Source organism: Lacerta agilis, chromosome 6 (genome assembly GCF_009819535.1).
Source record: "Lacerta agilis isolate rLacAgi1 chromosome 6, rLacAgi1.pri, whole genome shotgun sequence".
In the NCBI taxonomy this organism is placed as follows: Eukaryota; Metazoa; Chordata; class Lepidosauria; order Squamata; family Lacertidae; genus Lacerta; species Lacerta agilis.
Window position 1 is genome coordinate 1,045,609 of NC_046317.1, and position 15,731 is coordinate 1,061,339.

Below are 15,731 nucleotides of genomic sequence, written 5' to 3' on the forward strand. Positions count from 1 at the left end.
TATTCAGGAAACTGCTGATGGGGCCTAAGAGTGTATTGGGGGACACTGGTTGCCAGTATGGTCTGGAAATTCCTAGTGCTGTACTGTTGCTGAATTTGTGGACTTGATTAGCATTTAGGTCAGAGAGAATCCCATGGAAGCACCATATAAAGCACTCTGAGCTTGCAAAAAAAGAGTGTGGTTTAACTCTGATGATAAATCACAGAAGAATAAATAAGAAGACAATCATAGTATAATATGGAGTTGGAAGGGACCCAAAGGGTCACCAAGTCCAACCCCCTTCAATGCAGGAATCACAGCTAAAGGATCCCCAACAGATGGCCATCCAACCTCCGTTTGAAAACTTCCAATGAAGGAGGGCCCACCATCTTCATTTGCCAAACAAGAAAGCACTAAATATGAGTAGCTAATAAATAATGAGAGGTTTAATGCAATTTTAAAAAGTGCCCAAATACTTTTGACAGTCACTAGCTAGAACTCTGGAAGCAAGCTGACGTCCTCCTGAGCAGTTGGGCAGAATGCTGCCTGCAGCACTTCTTTGTATCTCTGCAATAAAAACAGCCAATGGCTCCCACTGTGATGTAGTCACTTCTGTACCCAGAGCAAACATCCAGTACTACATGCCTGCAGGACACAGCAGCACACAAGTTAAAACGCACTCACACATGTATCCAGGACACTATATGTAGTAGGCAGAGAAGTTTGCACTCCAGTCCAGCAAAGGAGGTCAGTGCAGATAACCAGTATGGATGCTTTTTGTCCTCATTGCATTATTTTCAAGCTGTGTGTGTGTGTTATAATAGATTATGGTGCACTGGCAAGCTTATTGTGATGCAACTCATCACATGTAAAATACCTTTTGAAAGGGCAGCTATAAGGTTACCAGATGTTTTCCAAAGAATCCAGGGAAACTTTTTTTTCTTTTTCTTTTTGGAAAAGAGAGTATTTTTAAAAAAGTTATGTTTTAAAAAAGAAGAAGTAATCTCTTCTGTAGTCTCCTCTGTTGCATGGCCTTCCTCTGGGTCCCGGCCTGCTCTCTTGGAGCACTAGCTGCCGTGGAGTAGACTTGGGTCAGGCCTGGGCTCGGCCACATTTCCTTGCCCTCCCGGTACTCTCCTACCTTGCGGCGGCAGTGGCGTGGCAAAGTCAGGACTCCCCTCTTTTTTTTCCTTCCTCTTCCTCTCTCTTCCTTCTCCTCTCTTCCTTCTCCCTGCGTCAGCTCCAGGGTTTTCCTAGCCCTGCAGCACAGCTGGCTCAATTTGGGTTGCGGGGTGTGTGTGTCAGTGGTTCCCCCAGTTGACGCGCCGGGTGTCCCCGGTTCCCCCTTGGCAGCAGCAGTGGCAGCGGCAGTCTCAGCAGCCCGGAGCGGGCCTAGTAGCGCAGTTGGCTCTGGCTGGCTTCAGGAGCTGCCCGCTGCCGTGGCGCCCGCCATTTTGCCTCACCGGACATCCCCATATGATGTGTCTTGTGCCATTGAACCAATCACACAACATTCATTCCCTACTAATATATCTACAACACCTAAAATATAAATCCGGGGACATTAAATGAAATCTGGGGACATTCCGGGGATGGATTTTGTCTGGGGACAGATTTGTAAATCCGGGGACTGCCCCCAGGAAATGGGGACGTCTGGTAACCATAAGCTAGATTAAGGTGTAAGAGTCTAAAAAGAGAAAATATCCCAAAACTGATTCCTTTGGAGAGCAACTGATCAAATAAATTCATTTAAGAATAAAAAAGAATGGTAGTGCACATTCACACCTATGGCTCCTGAATTTCAGTCTCCTGCAGACTATTTATGCTCTCCCAGCGTGAATCAGCTCACTAGCTGAAATGCTGCCGTCCAGTCAGCAGCAGGTAAGCAATAAATCATATGGTGTCAGTAAAGTTAACTCTTAATTCAAGGAAACAATGTTGACACAGGCCAGGCCTAGTGAGCACAGCAACTCGCCCTGGTAGACCTTGCCCCTATAAGGTAGTTGTGGGGACTGAGGATCCGTGTCGTCCCACAGTTCCCTAAGTCATCTCCTCCTTTGGGACCTTCCCAAGCAATCTGAGACTCCGTTGCTGTGTCTATCTCTTCATAACTCTTCTGGTTCTGGGAGATATGGGGGGGGGGGTGCTGGTTGCAGCAGGAGGGGGAGACACCTGACACGTTTCACTATTCAGGTTCATCTCTGCCTCTTGCCCCCCCCTCACCTGCTTCAGCTTCAGCTTCTGCCTCTGATTCTAGACTTCTCTCTGTCACAGTCTCTTCCTGCTCACTGAACCCTGTTGCCTCCACAGCTTCCAATACCTTCCCTTCCCATTCTTCTCTCTCTTCTTCCTCTGACCACTCATTGTGATCCCAGCACCAATTTTTGGGCTCTGAGCCTTCTTCACTTGGGGGGTTCCCCAGCTGGTGCTTCCTTCCCACCATTCCTCTGCACCCAGCCAGTCCATGACACTGTCCAGTCAGGGGCAGTTGAGCACCACCTCATCTTCAGGTTCCTCCTCCTCCTCCGTATTCCATGTTTGGCTTTGCTTTTCTGTGCAATGGCCAGCTACGTTGCTCCATCTGATACCCTCACTGAGTCTCTACATGCTTTCCCTCTACTATTGCTTCAAAGGCAGGCCTTCCTATTCCCAAAATCGAAACTTTACACATTTAATGATATCTTAATAATTCTGAATATGTTGCACAGTCTTTGATGCCTATTCTGTTCCTAGTCCAGGATGCATCCAGATGTCCCATTACCATCTTCACTGTTTTTAATGGAAGCTGAAAATTCAGGGATAGAACTATAGTCAGTATGATGGTGTAACAGAAGAGACGTAACGCTGATAGAATCGTAGAACCATATAATTGTTTTGCACAGAAGCACTTTAAAATGGACTGGATTTTATTTCTCTGTGGTGCAACTGAAGCTACCAAGAGAGACCAGTCTAATAAGCAACTATTGTACTCAGGCCGATGCAATTTTGTAGCAGCCTATTTCTCACTGGAGAAGAAATTGGATTTGAGACGGTTGGCTCTTTAATTCCTTGCCTGTAATTCTCTGGCTCTCCTCTTCCTTGAGGCATTTAGCTGTAAGCACAGCAACCTCTCCTGGCAAGGACTGGCTATGGCAGCTCTATCTCAATGTGTTCTCAAAAGGCAGATTTAGCAGGCTGGTTTGCAACAACAGGTATCCAAATGCTGCTAGCTGCCAACGTCAAGTGCTAAAGGAATAGGAGCTGATGTCTTGTATCTCATAGCAACCTGAAACAGATGCCTCTGAGACATTGGTTCACCCTTTGTATTACAAATAAGATTCTAAATCTGTGTCTCCAGGTACTAGACCTCAATAGTGAGACCTATATAGTAAGGAGAGAAAATGAGATATCCCCCTCCCCTCCAGTTCATGTTATGATCTCTTTCAAAGGTTGTGCTCCTATGTGGAAGTGGCTAGTGAATTTATATCAGGGGAGGAGGAGGAAGAGGAAGAGGAGGAGGATATGGTGCCCATCTGATTGAGCAGCTCCCAGCAAAATATTAAAAACACAGTAAGACCTCAAACATAAAAAACTTCCCTGTACAGGGCTCCCTTCAGATGTCTTCTAAAAGGCAGATAGATGTTTATTTCCTTGACATCTGATGGGAGGGCGTTCCACAGGGTGGGTGTGACTACCGAGAAGGCCCTCAGCCTGGTTCCCTGTCAGGGAGGGTGTCAAGGATGCCTTAAGGAGAAGCAGTTTGGCATTGCACATTATTTATGCCACACGTTTGTGGAGGGAGGGGGTGTGCTTTGTCTTATGGCGTCGCTCAGCCTAGAATGAGTGCATGGTAGGGTCTATAAGGTGCCAAGGGGGGGGGGCATGAGCTAGGCCTTCAGCAGCCAGTCTCCAGTAGCACCTTACTTCCTCTGCGCCAAGTACTTGGTGTCCTCAGAGATGAGGCGGACCAGACCTTACAGAAAAAGATGTCCTTTCTGTGCTGCACTTCCAGCCTGAATAAAGTCAGCTAACCTTGCCAGCTTTGATATTGTCAGCTGATTATCCAAGTCAGTTAGGACACACCAGGCTTCCTAATCTAATTTTTGTTTGAAGGATATTGTGTTGTTTTATTATTTTGTATTATTATTATTACTACTACTACTACTACACAGAGCTGAACTGGCATTCAATAACAAAAGGCACAGACCTGAGGGCTGGCTAAGAGGACAACCACAATTCCCCAGGTTGGAGGAAGGGTTGGCACATGGCCTGCCCCAGCTCCCACCCCATATGTGCCCCTACCCTGAACCACTGTGATTGAGGCACCCACTGCTCTCTCCCACTCCCCTCTTCCCAGGCACATCCCACAAAGAATCATACCAGTTACAACAGTTTAAAACAATTCAAAATAATTAAAATCAGATTAAAGCAGTTTAATAATAATAATAATAATAATAATTTATTATTTGTACCCCGACCATCTGGCTGGGTTTCCCCAGCCACTCTGGGCGGCTTCCAACAAAGATTAAAAATACATTAAAATATCACACATTTAAAACTTTAAAACATTTTTGACAGTTGGGGCGATGATAACAGAACTGGGACAGCATCCTAACTCTGCTTCCAAAGTTTCAGTCTGTTGGTCAGTCAGTCAGGGCCCTGCCCACCCCAGGCCAGGTGGAAGAGGCCTGCCTGCCTGCCAGGCCAGGATCATGTCCCACAAGACTCACAGCTGAGATGGAGGGGTTGACAGCATTAAATTTCTGAGTGGGTCTTGCTTCGCAGCAGCCGTGGATTCAGACAGAAATCTACCACGCTTCCTGGGGGCATGGTGCGCGTCCTGCGGGGGCGTGGCGCCCCACTGGAATTGTGGTGCCGGGAGCAGTGCGCTCCTCCCACCCCCTCTTCCTCTGCCAGTGGTTCTACCTCCAGCAGCAGAATAGCTCTGAATGGTGGGAATCAGAGGTTGGGAGAGTGCTGTCGTGGTTGGGTCCTGCTTTGGGGCTCTGCATGGGCATCTGACTGGCCACTGTGAGAACAGGATGCTGGACTGGCCTGATCCCACAGGCTCTTCTTTTGTCCTCTCCTTCGGTCAGAGTTTAGCGGCAGAACTGACATCTCCATAGTCAGTCCAAGGTTCAGGAGAGTGACGGACTTTCATCATGATATCTGGATGTTTTAAAGCCATGTGTGGGGAGTTGTCGGACCCTTGCAGCCGAGCCGCAACAGAAAACTTCCTGGTAAATATATTTAGGATTACAACTTCCACCTTTATTCACATCTGTGTAAGCCATCTTTCCTTCCTAGAAATGTTCGATAACATTTAAGGACATCATACCTCATTTCCTCACTCTTATCTATTTATTTATGTTGCCTGGAACTGCAGCTAAATTTAATCCAGGCTATCTGACACAATGACCTATAAATATGATTTCATTTGTAAATATTTTCCTTCTTAAGGCATCTAGGAATTATTGCACTAGCCACTAGCTCACAATCTAATATACTGTTTTAAAAGAACAGTGTTTTAATCCTTGGATAGGTGTGAGGAGCAACTCTCAAGCAGGTGGTGATGGTTGTTTGCTAGGAAATAAATAATCCCTTCCAGTGATTTATCATTATGTGAGCAAAGAACTTTTTGAAGCCTCCACATCAAGTCTTCCTTTTTATTGACTGCCTTCTTTAAAGATGAACTGTTAGGCTTAAACACAAGTTACTCTCTGCTGCTGCTATTCCTTGGGCAACTTGAAATAAATAGCATGCAAGGAGATCTATTTCTCCCTGCTTGAACAATTGGCTCTTTCCGAGTCCTGGCAATCAATAGTAATCTTTCTGGACAGAACTGTCATTAAAAATTAAACGCTAGCTGAAGTTACCGTACTACCCCTCTAACCTCACTGCTCCCCTAGCTATGACAGTAAGCAAAAGGAGCAGAAAATAAACCATCCAAGTTATACATAATGAATTTTTAAATATATTGCACAAGCCTGTAATTTTCCCCTAGATTGAAATCCATCCATGTGTTTAGAACTGCTCGTGTGGATGTTTCTGGTCTTATATGCAGCCAGATTTATAACATTCATAAACATCCTATACAAAGCTGGAAAGCTGGAAGCAAAGATCCAAATGTTTGTTGTGTCTGTAGCCACTGTTAGTCTACCAGTTGGCGATGGGGGGTGGGGGTGGGAATCAAAGATCACTCATGATATAACTTCTTATTTAAAAACAAATAAACATTCATATGCATCCATGATTTGTGACCATTCAGAATGTTTATGAATTATTCTGATTTAGAGAGCTGTCCATCGTAATTAAAAAATATCTTAGGAACAGATCTTGTATGTGTCAGGACAATCTGAACAATTAAAAATGTGTTTTGATTATTTATTTATTTATTTATTTATTTATTTATTTATTTATTTGCATGGACCAAATATGCCCCCTCAAATGACTTATGCCCCTTATAGAGATATAATGCACAGTGTTTTACTTGTCATATTCACTTTAAAAACTGAAATTGAAGAGTTGGAATATATGGCCTCTAATGAGACATTAAAAGGTTATATGCGTCATTTACTAATATAAATTTTCATGCTGAATCTGTCTTATCCCAGTGGTTTAGGAGGAAACTTTTATCACGTCTACACCAATGTGAGCCAAACTGGGCCTGTTACTAAAAGTGTGGCCACTACCAATTTGACATCTAGCTGCTCCCTCTTCCTCTGTTTAGTTGAACATACCTGTGTCCTGAAGTCATAGTGATCTGCATTCCTGTACCCCCGATTCTTATCATTGTAGTGTAGAACAGGAAAATACACAAAACTAAAGTTTCACAAAACAGGTAAATTTTACTAGAGTATGAAGAGGCTTTGTGGAGATAGAAACATAGCAGTCATTATTCAGTGACAACTGCATGTTTAGCATCATTGCAGTTCTCAACTGTAGAGGTTGTTGGAGCAAGTTATCTACCCAGGAGCTGTCCCTTACTTTCACTGTTGAATCTCCATCAATTCCTAGCCAATATCTTTAGCTTCCTGTCACCCCTGCCTTTTGCCTCCATTTTATTTCTACTCAGCTTTATCCAACCCATTAGAGGTGTGACTTGCCATGTGGGTCACAGCTAAGACAGAAAAGGAAAAGGAAGAGGCACACAAACTCCACATCTTCTCTCAGTGGGTGGGAAGGCAGTGAGTATCCTCAGAGTACAACATTTGACTCCTGATGTTTTGATTGAAGCAACATATTTTAAAAAAGATGACTAACCATCCAAACTCAAAATATGTTTTATCCTCTTCAGTATCTTTTTGCAATGGTTACATAATCAAGGCAAGTCAATCGAAAAATCATGGGTTTTTTTGGCTTGGCAAATTCTTCAAAACAGAAATGACAGCAAACTTCCCAGTAGGATTATCAGTGGCATAAAATCTTGACAAACCTTTTGCCAAGAAGCATTGGCTTCCATGCACCTCATGCAGCCTTGCTTCCTTGGACTTTAGTTATCACCTGAAGAAAGAGCACCATTCTGGGATAATGGGCCCACTGATTATCATATGGACATTCAGATAATAATTTATTATACTCTCTCTCTCTCTCTCTCTCTCACACACACACACGAGTTACCCAGAAGACATTGCCAGCAAACACAGACACACACATCTAGAAATGTTTTACTTAGATAAAGAACAGTTGTTGAATCAAAGCCAGAGATTACATCACATTTCTGAACTGATCACTGTGCTAAAGAGAGAGAGAGAGAAGAGAGAGAGAGATTCAATAAGGACTAGAATATTATATTGTGAATTTCCCAGGATAAGACTATTCACTTTTGTAATGCATGTACAAGAGAACTGGTGAGTAGGTAAGGAGAACCATTTCAAACATTCTACTCCAAAGTGAAAATTGGATCCAAACAAAGAGAATGAGTGAGATAGATGAAAGCAGTATCTGAGACGGCTTCTTCAGTGAGTGGGTAAATTAATGCAAAAGGGTGTGATACTGATATCCAGGGAAATCAGGATCACAGCAAATGAAGCAAACATCAGTCATGGAAAATCCAAACAAGAGAGCGCCTGGGGATATGATGCCCGTCTGATTTTCTTACACAGTTTGCCCAAATAATTATAGGATTTAATCCTTGGAAATGAACAGAATTTGATAGGCAGAAGGGAAAGAATTGAACCATATATGTAATTCATACACTGTCAAGGATTACCAAAGAAGTGAGCAGAATAGCTAATTGTAAATACAGGATTATAGAAAGGGGGAAAGCATCAAGTGAAGAACAATACCAGGCAATGAGCTGCAGGGAGGGCAAACCATGGAACACCATTTTAGATATCAGGAGGTGTGGGAGAGGGGCAAAGCAGTTACGGGGCATGTGTGGGAGGGCAAGATCCGGCATGGTTCAAAGTCCTATTCTTGGGCACATTCAAGGTTAAATTGCAGGAAAGCATCACATTTCCAGTATATTAACTGCAATTGTTTTCTTTCTTTATAGCTCCTGGTAATTATGATAATATCATTGAAATATTCATTTCTCTAAAGCAAAGGGATTTGTGCCTTTGACATGCGTATATAGTATATAGGCCCTTGTAAATGTGTTGAGCGGTTTTTGTTTTCATCTGCAAGCCATCTTACATCCTACCAGGGAAAAAGGCAGGGTCTGTTGAGCCACCTAGCTGTCCAGAAACACAAGCACATCAGGGGAACAATCACGTTACAATTATTCCTTTTTGTTTATGAAGTGCTAAAACCCCTGGCACCAAACAATGATTTAAAAAATAAAACGGGTCCCATCCATAGGCTTATAATCCAATTAAACAGGTCATAACTAGGAAGGGAAATAAAGAGGGGTCAGTCAGGAAAAGCCAGAGTGAAGGCAGGGATGTGTCTAAAAATCAAACCAGAAGTGACAGCAGCAGACACATACTGTATTCACACGTCTGTTCTATTTTTGTAAAAAGCAGGGGATGGAGAGACCAAGTCACATGGTAAGGCTAGACTTCAGCCAAGCTCAGACACAGGCTGCTCTTTGGGTTCAACTTCCAGCCCTGGTGGCCCAGGATCCGAAAGGGTCAGAGGCAGTTCATCTGCTCAAAGGTGGGCAGGTTGATGGACATGTTCCAGAGTGGGCAGAGTGACAGAAGAGCTGGCTTAGGTGTTTGGCCGTCATATGATTGGCTTGTGGGATCAGCTGACAGTATTCAGGCTACATCTGAACCTGAGACACACAGAGAGTGCTGGCAGCACAGATGGTCTTTTTTTTTCTGATGATCACTCATAGCTCAGTAAAATTGTCTTCCATTAATGCGGTCTTAATGGTGTGACCGTTTGTGACTGTGGAGGCCAATTCTGGATCCACACATCCTTCCATAGTGGGGACATGGGTTTCTGGGTGGCAGTTGATCATGCTGAGGATTTGCCAAACATGTCTTCCTCTTAGCTCGTTTCTCCCTTTTGTCTTGGAGTTTGAGCCTCTTCAAAGTCCATGATGCTTTTGGTAAAGGCTGTTTGCCAATTGGAGCACTCTCAGGCCAGTGTTTTCTAGTTGTCAGTGTTTATACTACATTTTTAAAGATTTGCCTTGAGAACATCTTTAAACCTCTTTTGTTGTTGACCAGCATTATGCTTACCATTTTTAAGCTGGGAATAGAGTAGTTGCTTTGGAAGAGGATAATCAGCATCTGAACAACATGACCAGTCCAACAAAGTTGAAGAATCACTGCTTCGATACTGGTGGTCTTTGCTTCTTCTGGTACACTGGCAATCGTTCCTAAGTGACGTAATTTTTTCCGAAGACACCGTTGATGGAATCTTTTGAGGAGTTGGAGATGGAATTTATAAGTAGTACATGTTTCACAAACGTACAGTAAAGTTGGTAGTACAATAGCTTTGTAAACAAGCAATTGGCCTCCCTGCGGATGTCCCAGTCCTCAAACACTCGACGCTTCAATCAGGAGAAAGCTGCATTCACAGAGCTCAGGCTTGTGGAAAGATAACTGCCTAGGTAGGAAAAACGATTGACATTTTCTAATGTTGCACTATTAAGTTGGATTTGTGACACTGCGGGGGGGGGGTTGTTTTGTGTTTGTTGGTGCAGCACTTTGGCTTTCTGAATGTGGAGTGATAGGCCAAGCTTTTCATAAGCTTCTTATTTAGGATTGTTTGGAGATCATCCTCCGAGTGTGCACACACTGAGAGCCAGTGTGCTGTAGTGGTTAAGAGTGGTAGACTCGTAATCTGGGGAACCGGGTTCGTGTCCCCGCTCCTCCACATGCAGCTGCTGGGTGACCTTGGGCTAGTCACACTTCTCTGAAGTCTCTCAGCCCCACTCACCTCTCAGAGTGTTTGTTGTGGGGGAGGAAGGGAAAGGAGAATGTTAGCCGCTTTGAGACTCCTTTGGGTAGTGAAAAGCAGGATATCAAATCCAAATCCAAACTCCTCCACACTACGTTGTCATCAGCATATTGAAGTTCTATGACAATGTATAGGACATGGCTTCTGGAGGCAAGACAGTTGGTGCCAGGGACTGGTCTGAAGAGGAGGAGGAATGGGGAAGAGCACCCCCCCCCTTCTGCTGCCCCTGCCAGAGAGGAAGAAGGTAGTCTTGAGTTACAGCAGGACTGGGAGGAGGATTACAGCTCAGATACAAACAGCAGCAGAGTTATGCAGTTAGGAGAAGGGGAAGGGGAGAGACGGCAGACAGCTGATACATCTCTGGACAGAGTCACTGACCCCCCTTCTCCTAAAATGTGGTGTTCGTTAAGAGTCCAAGAACAAAGGGCTCAACAGCAATTGTCCACTGACAGACGCCGTAGAGGAGCTCAGTGCAAGCGGAATTATGAGGAATGACTGGAATTCTTTGTCTGTTACCAAGGTGACTGAATAAATCATACATAATAACTTTCTTCTTTCCTTCCTGCCTCTGGGTGCCAATTTAGGGATGGAGGGGATTCCTCAAGCCTGACAGTTGAAGGCCTCTCAGCTCCCCAGCCAGCAATGTGCAGTAGGTATTTGGCTCACACCGTAAGGACAGCGGGGTGTTTTGACCGTAAGGACAGCGGGGTGAATCCCCACCATTACTTTCCTGCGCTCTGCTGCTCCAGGCACATAAAAGTCAATTTTCTGTTTCTTTTGGGTTCTAATTTTTCCCATTCTAAGTCTGGTTCTCCACATTTCCACATCAGTTTGTGTTGTTTTTTAAAGAATCCTTATGAAAAGTCATCAGAATTTTAGACTGAGTTCTTCCCAATATATACAGTTATGTATGCAGTTTTACCATATGTGTGTGCGTGTGCATGCAAATCAATTCCCTGTAATAGAAAGCATTTTTGTTATGTTATTATCAAAAATATATGTGTATTTTTACGCACATTTTTGGTGCAAAAAAAGAAAAGAAAAGAAGAAAGGAGAATTCCTTGATGCCAAGATCCAAGTTTGGGGTAAGTACTCTGGTGAGAGAACCCCCAACAGAGATTTAAAGTCACAAAGTACTTTAAAGCAAAGTAAAGTGTGGAAATATAGGCTGTTGGACCTTCCAAATATGCCTTTTGAAGTGGGTCCCAACGTTTCCCACTTTCCCCCACACAGAAAAACACAACATTTTGGGTAAGTTAAAAATGGGTTACCTACAAACTCTCCAAAGGTCGGATTCATGTGTTTCAGAAAAGTCTAACACACAGTAACTTTAGCTTAGTTTAAAAGTTCCTAGATTATTGGTATAGGAACTCAAGAGTGACTGGTGAGCGCCATGCAGTTGAGCTGGAGCAACCAGTTCAAGCCCCTTCACATGCACTGCAAAATTCAAAGAAGTGCAAATTTCAAAGGATGTCTGCGGTTCAGTTCATTTATTGTTTCAGACCGTAGAGAGGTTTGCCTTAAAATGCAAACCAAATCAAATGTGTCCCTCATCCTGAATCATGAGACATAAGGACATGCTAACCTGGATCTCCAAGTAAGATGTACTTGGGAAATGCATACGATACAGTGTCAAAATATTAGCAGTTCCCTACCCACCTAAACTGGAGCAGAGAAGCGGGGAAATAACACTTCCACTACGTGTTACCAGGTTGGTGGTGCCCACAATTCTTCCCATAGCATGCAGTGTGTGCCTTAGCTTGACCCTTGTTCAAATGCAACATTAGGGTCCAATATCTCAATTCTCTGTTTAGTTACCAGGCAAAAACACACACACACACACACACCCCACAACCGGAAAACCTCTACATAATAAAGCTGAAACAAGGACCTAAGAAAGAGGGCATCTTTAAGGGAAAGGTTTGACCTGCCCTTTACATCTAACCCATCTCCTTGTTTTGTCAGTTTAGTTCACTAAACTGCCTAGCTGTCTTTTAAATTCTGTCACTTACGCTACTTGCTTCAGTGGCTTTTCACTTGCCAAGTTATTCCATCGGTTTATTGCTCTTTCAGGGGAATTATTTCAACTTACATTAAATAGTAATATTCCGAGACAGGAGCCAGCTTTTCAGCAGCTTCTAATTCCCTCTCTTCTCATCCTGAAATGGGGCACCACTAACGCCTCTGAACACATCTGTCTCCTGCACATTAGGGTAGATTCCTCCTGGTTGCAGCTATTCCCGCTTCCCCCAGACCTATCCAGTCTTGTATAAATCTCACGCAGGCCGGGCTGACAATGAAGGGTCTGTGTATAGCTTAGCTTTGGGCGACAGTCGTCCCATTTATTATCTCTACCTAGTGCTGCAGTTGAACATGGCATTTTACAGCGCAAGGGGTCTAGACTCTGTCCCAAGAGCACAGCAGCCTAGTCAGAAAGAGTGAGCTACAGATTGAGCATTTTGCAGGGCGAGCATATATTATAATGCAAAATCAAGTATTTTAAAGCAGCAGATCATATGGTAAAAGGGAGTGTTACAACTATGTGCCGCTTCAGACTGCCATGGGAGACTTTCTCAAAGGGGGTGGGGGGATGAAGATCTGCACATTGAGAAGGCTAAGGTTAGAATCCTGAGCCCTGACTTCTAGTTTTCTACTAGCAGGGAGGTGTTTCTATATTCACACTGTGATTTCCCCATCTGCGGTCTGGAGTGGTACACTCCAGGAACACTATACTATCCTCATAGGATTCTGGACTATACTACTTCAGACTGCAGGTGAAGGCTTATATTTCTGAATGCTCCCCCACAGCAAAAAAAAGCACTTCCTTTTTATAGTACACTAGCACATTAGAGACAAAGATTTCACATAGCTCTCCTCTCCTTTCTACACTAGTCCAGGAAGTTTTGTTGATTTGTGAAAGCGTTCAGAAATATCTCCATGCCCCCTGCAATGGGAGGTGGTGTGCAGCCCAGACCACCAACTCCTTCTGCATAAGGTGTAGGCCAGCTCTCAGCTACAGGTGGGAGGCACTTCTGGAGCAGAGGCCTATTCAGGACATTTCTCCTCAAAATTTCAGCTTTCGTTAAAAACAATGAAAAAGTAAATCTCTAGTCTAGTCTGCTTACGTGAGAAAATCTGAACAGTAGATGGAAGACAAGATTCTTTCCAACGGTCCAGTAAGACCAGCCCTCGCACCAAGCTAGGGAGGCGTGTCTAGGGTTGCACTGTAGGCTATGCTAAGGCTTCTTTTCAAAATATTTTGCAAACTGCCCAGTGATCCTTTAGACAACATTTTTAATGCTTAAATGTTAAATCTAATTAATCTAAAGGTTTGTTAAACTTTTAATCAAGGTGATCAAAGGTCTGGAAACCAAGCTGTATGAGGAACTCAGACATTTTAGAAAAAGGCACCTTTCCTTGAGACTTCTCTGTTGTCATAGCTACTTTTTCCGAGAGGAAAAATGACCTGCTTAAGGCAAAATGGGCCTTATCCCATCTTTAGTGTAATGGATTTGAAATTGTTTAACTTTTTATTGTTAATTGTATGGGGGTGTTTCATAGCAAATGACTGATAAATTAAACGAGAAACAGAAAGCCAAAGCCACAATCCTGTCCAATTCATAGAACCATAGACCGGTAGAGATGAAAGAGACCCCAGGGGTCATATAGTCTAGACCCCCCCCCCAACCCGGCAATGCAGGAATCTCTGCTAAAGCATCTGTGACAGATGAGATGACCACAAAACCTCCAAGTAAAGAGAGTCCACAACCTCCGGAGGGAGTGTGTTCCACTGTCAAACAGCTTTTACTGTCAGAATCTCTTTCCTTGAGGGTCCAGCCCTATTTCTGTACATTGGACGCAACTAGCTTGGCCCTAGCTAGAAGCACCAGTGGTCAGGGATGATGGGAGTTGTAGTCCAACAACATGTGGGGAACTAACGTTGAGAAAGGCTTCTCTAATACAACAAGCCCACAATTTATGCAGAGGTTATGTTCCAGGAAGTACAATGACTAGAGTTTATTGGAAAGAGGAATTGAATGTTAATCCATTCTGGAACTGGAACTTTGTGAGGGCAATAGGTGTCTCCAAATAACTCTCAACTTCCTTAGCAAACTACAGTTCCCAGGATCCATGTTTAGGGAAGCTTTTAAAGTGTGATATTTTAATGTATTTGATTTTTGTTGGAAGCTGCCCAGAGTGGCTGGGGAAATCCAGCCAGATGGGCGGGGTACAAATAATAAATGTTGTTGTTGTTGTTGTTGAAACTGGGATGATATTGCTTTAAAATGTTGGCGCCACCATCTGCCCGACCTTGGTCTCCCTTCCTTTCGAGCTACCAGTCCCACTGGACAGAAGACACCACGGCATCTGGGGGCACTTTAGGGGTGCCTGGTGTCCTTGTGGCAGTGCCACATCTTATGGTACTGAATTCCCAAAATTTATTGGGTGTAAGGCACAGGGCATCTCTTCCCATCCTAATGAAAGAGGTAATTGTGCCTGTATAACATATTGCAATTTAAAACACACACACACACACACACACACACAACAATGGCACATTATTATAATCCTGATACGGAGCTTTGAATCTACTTCCTTTGGTATTATCTTCACAGGTTTTGGACTTTATCTTTAGATCTGTATTAGCATCATGTTCCAAGAAATCTGCAATTCCAATGTATCACTAAGCTTTTTATAGCTCCACTGAGACAAGTCTTGGCTCCTTTAATCTTCTCGTCTATCAAACCTTGCCAATGTTATATTCTGCTATTGTGCATGCAGCACTCTGAGAAGAGGAAATAAATATGTACCGGGGGGGGGGGGCATGTTGTCAGATAACAATTTTCTGAACCTGCCCACCTGTGTGGAGACTACCTCCGAGTTCTGATGCCAAACTTGAGATTCAAAGGAATATTTACAAAATTAGAGCTGCGAACTTTATGGCACATTCCTGTGCTTGTTTACTGGGAAGGGAGTCCCACTTATTTCAATGCAGGAAACCCTTTAGTTCTGGGGTTGCCAATGTAGGACCCATCAGATGTGGTTGGATTGCAACTCCCATCATCCAGAACCACTAAGATTTATTTAAATGAGCTAAAACCAGCAACTCTATAAATCCAGCATCCAAATAAAACAGATCAACTACAAGAAAATAACAACGTATATGCCCTTGAAAGTTAAAAAAAGTCTTTGGCGGGGAAAGATATCAGAGTCGGGGCCAAGTGATTCACTGTTTTTACAGTGGGTAATTGCTCTTTCTTTTGTAGTCCCAAAATACCTCTATTGTTTCCATTTTGCAGGGGATGAATTAAGGCTGGAGGTCTAAACAACTTGCTCATGGGTGCACAGTGAGCCAGTGTCCAGTGTGGTATAGTAAATACAATGTTAAACTCTAAGCAGGAAACTCTGACTTCTTT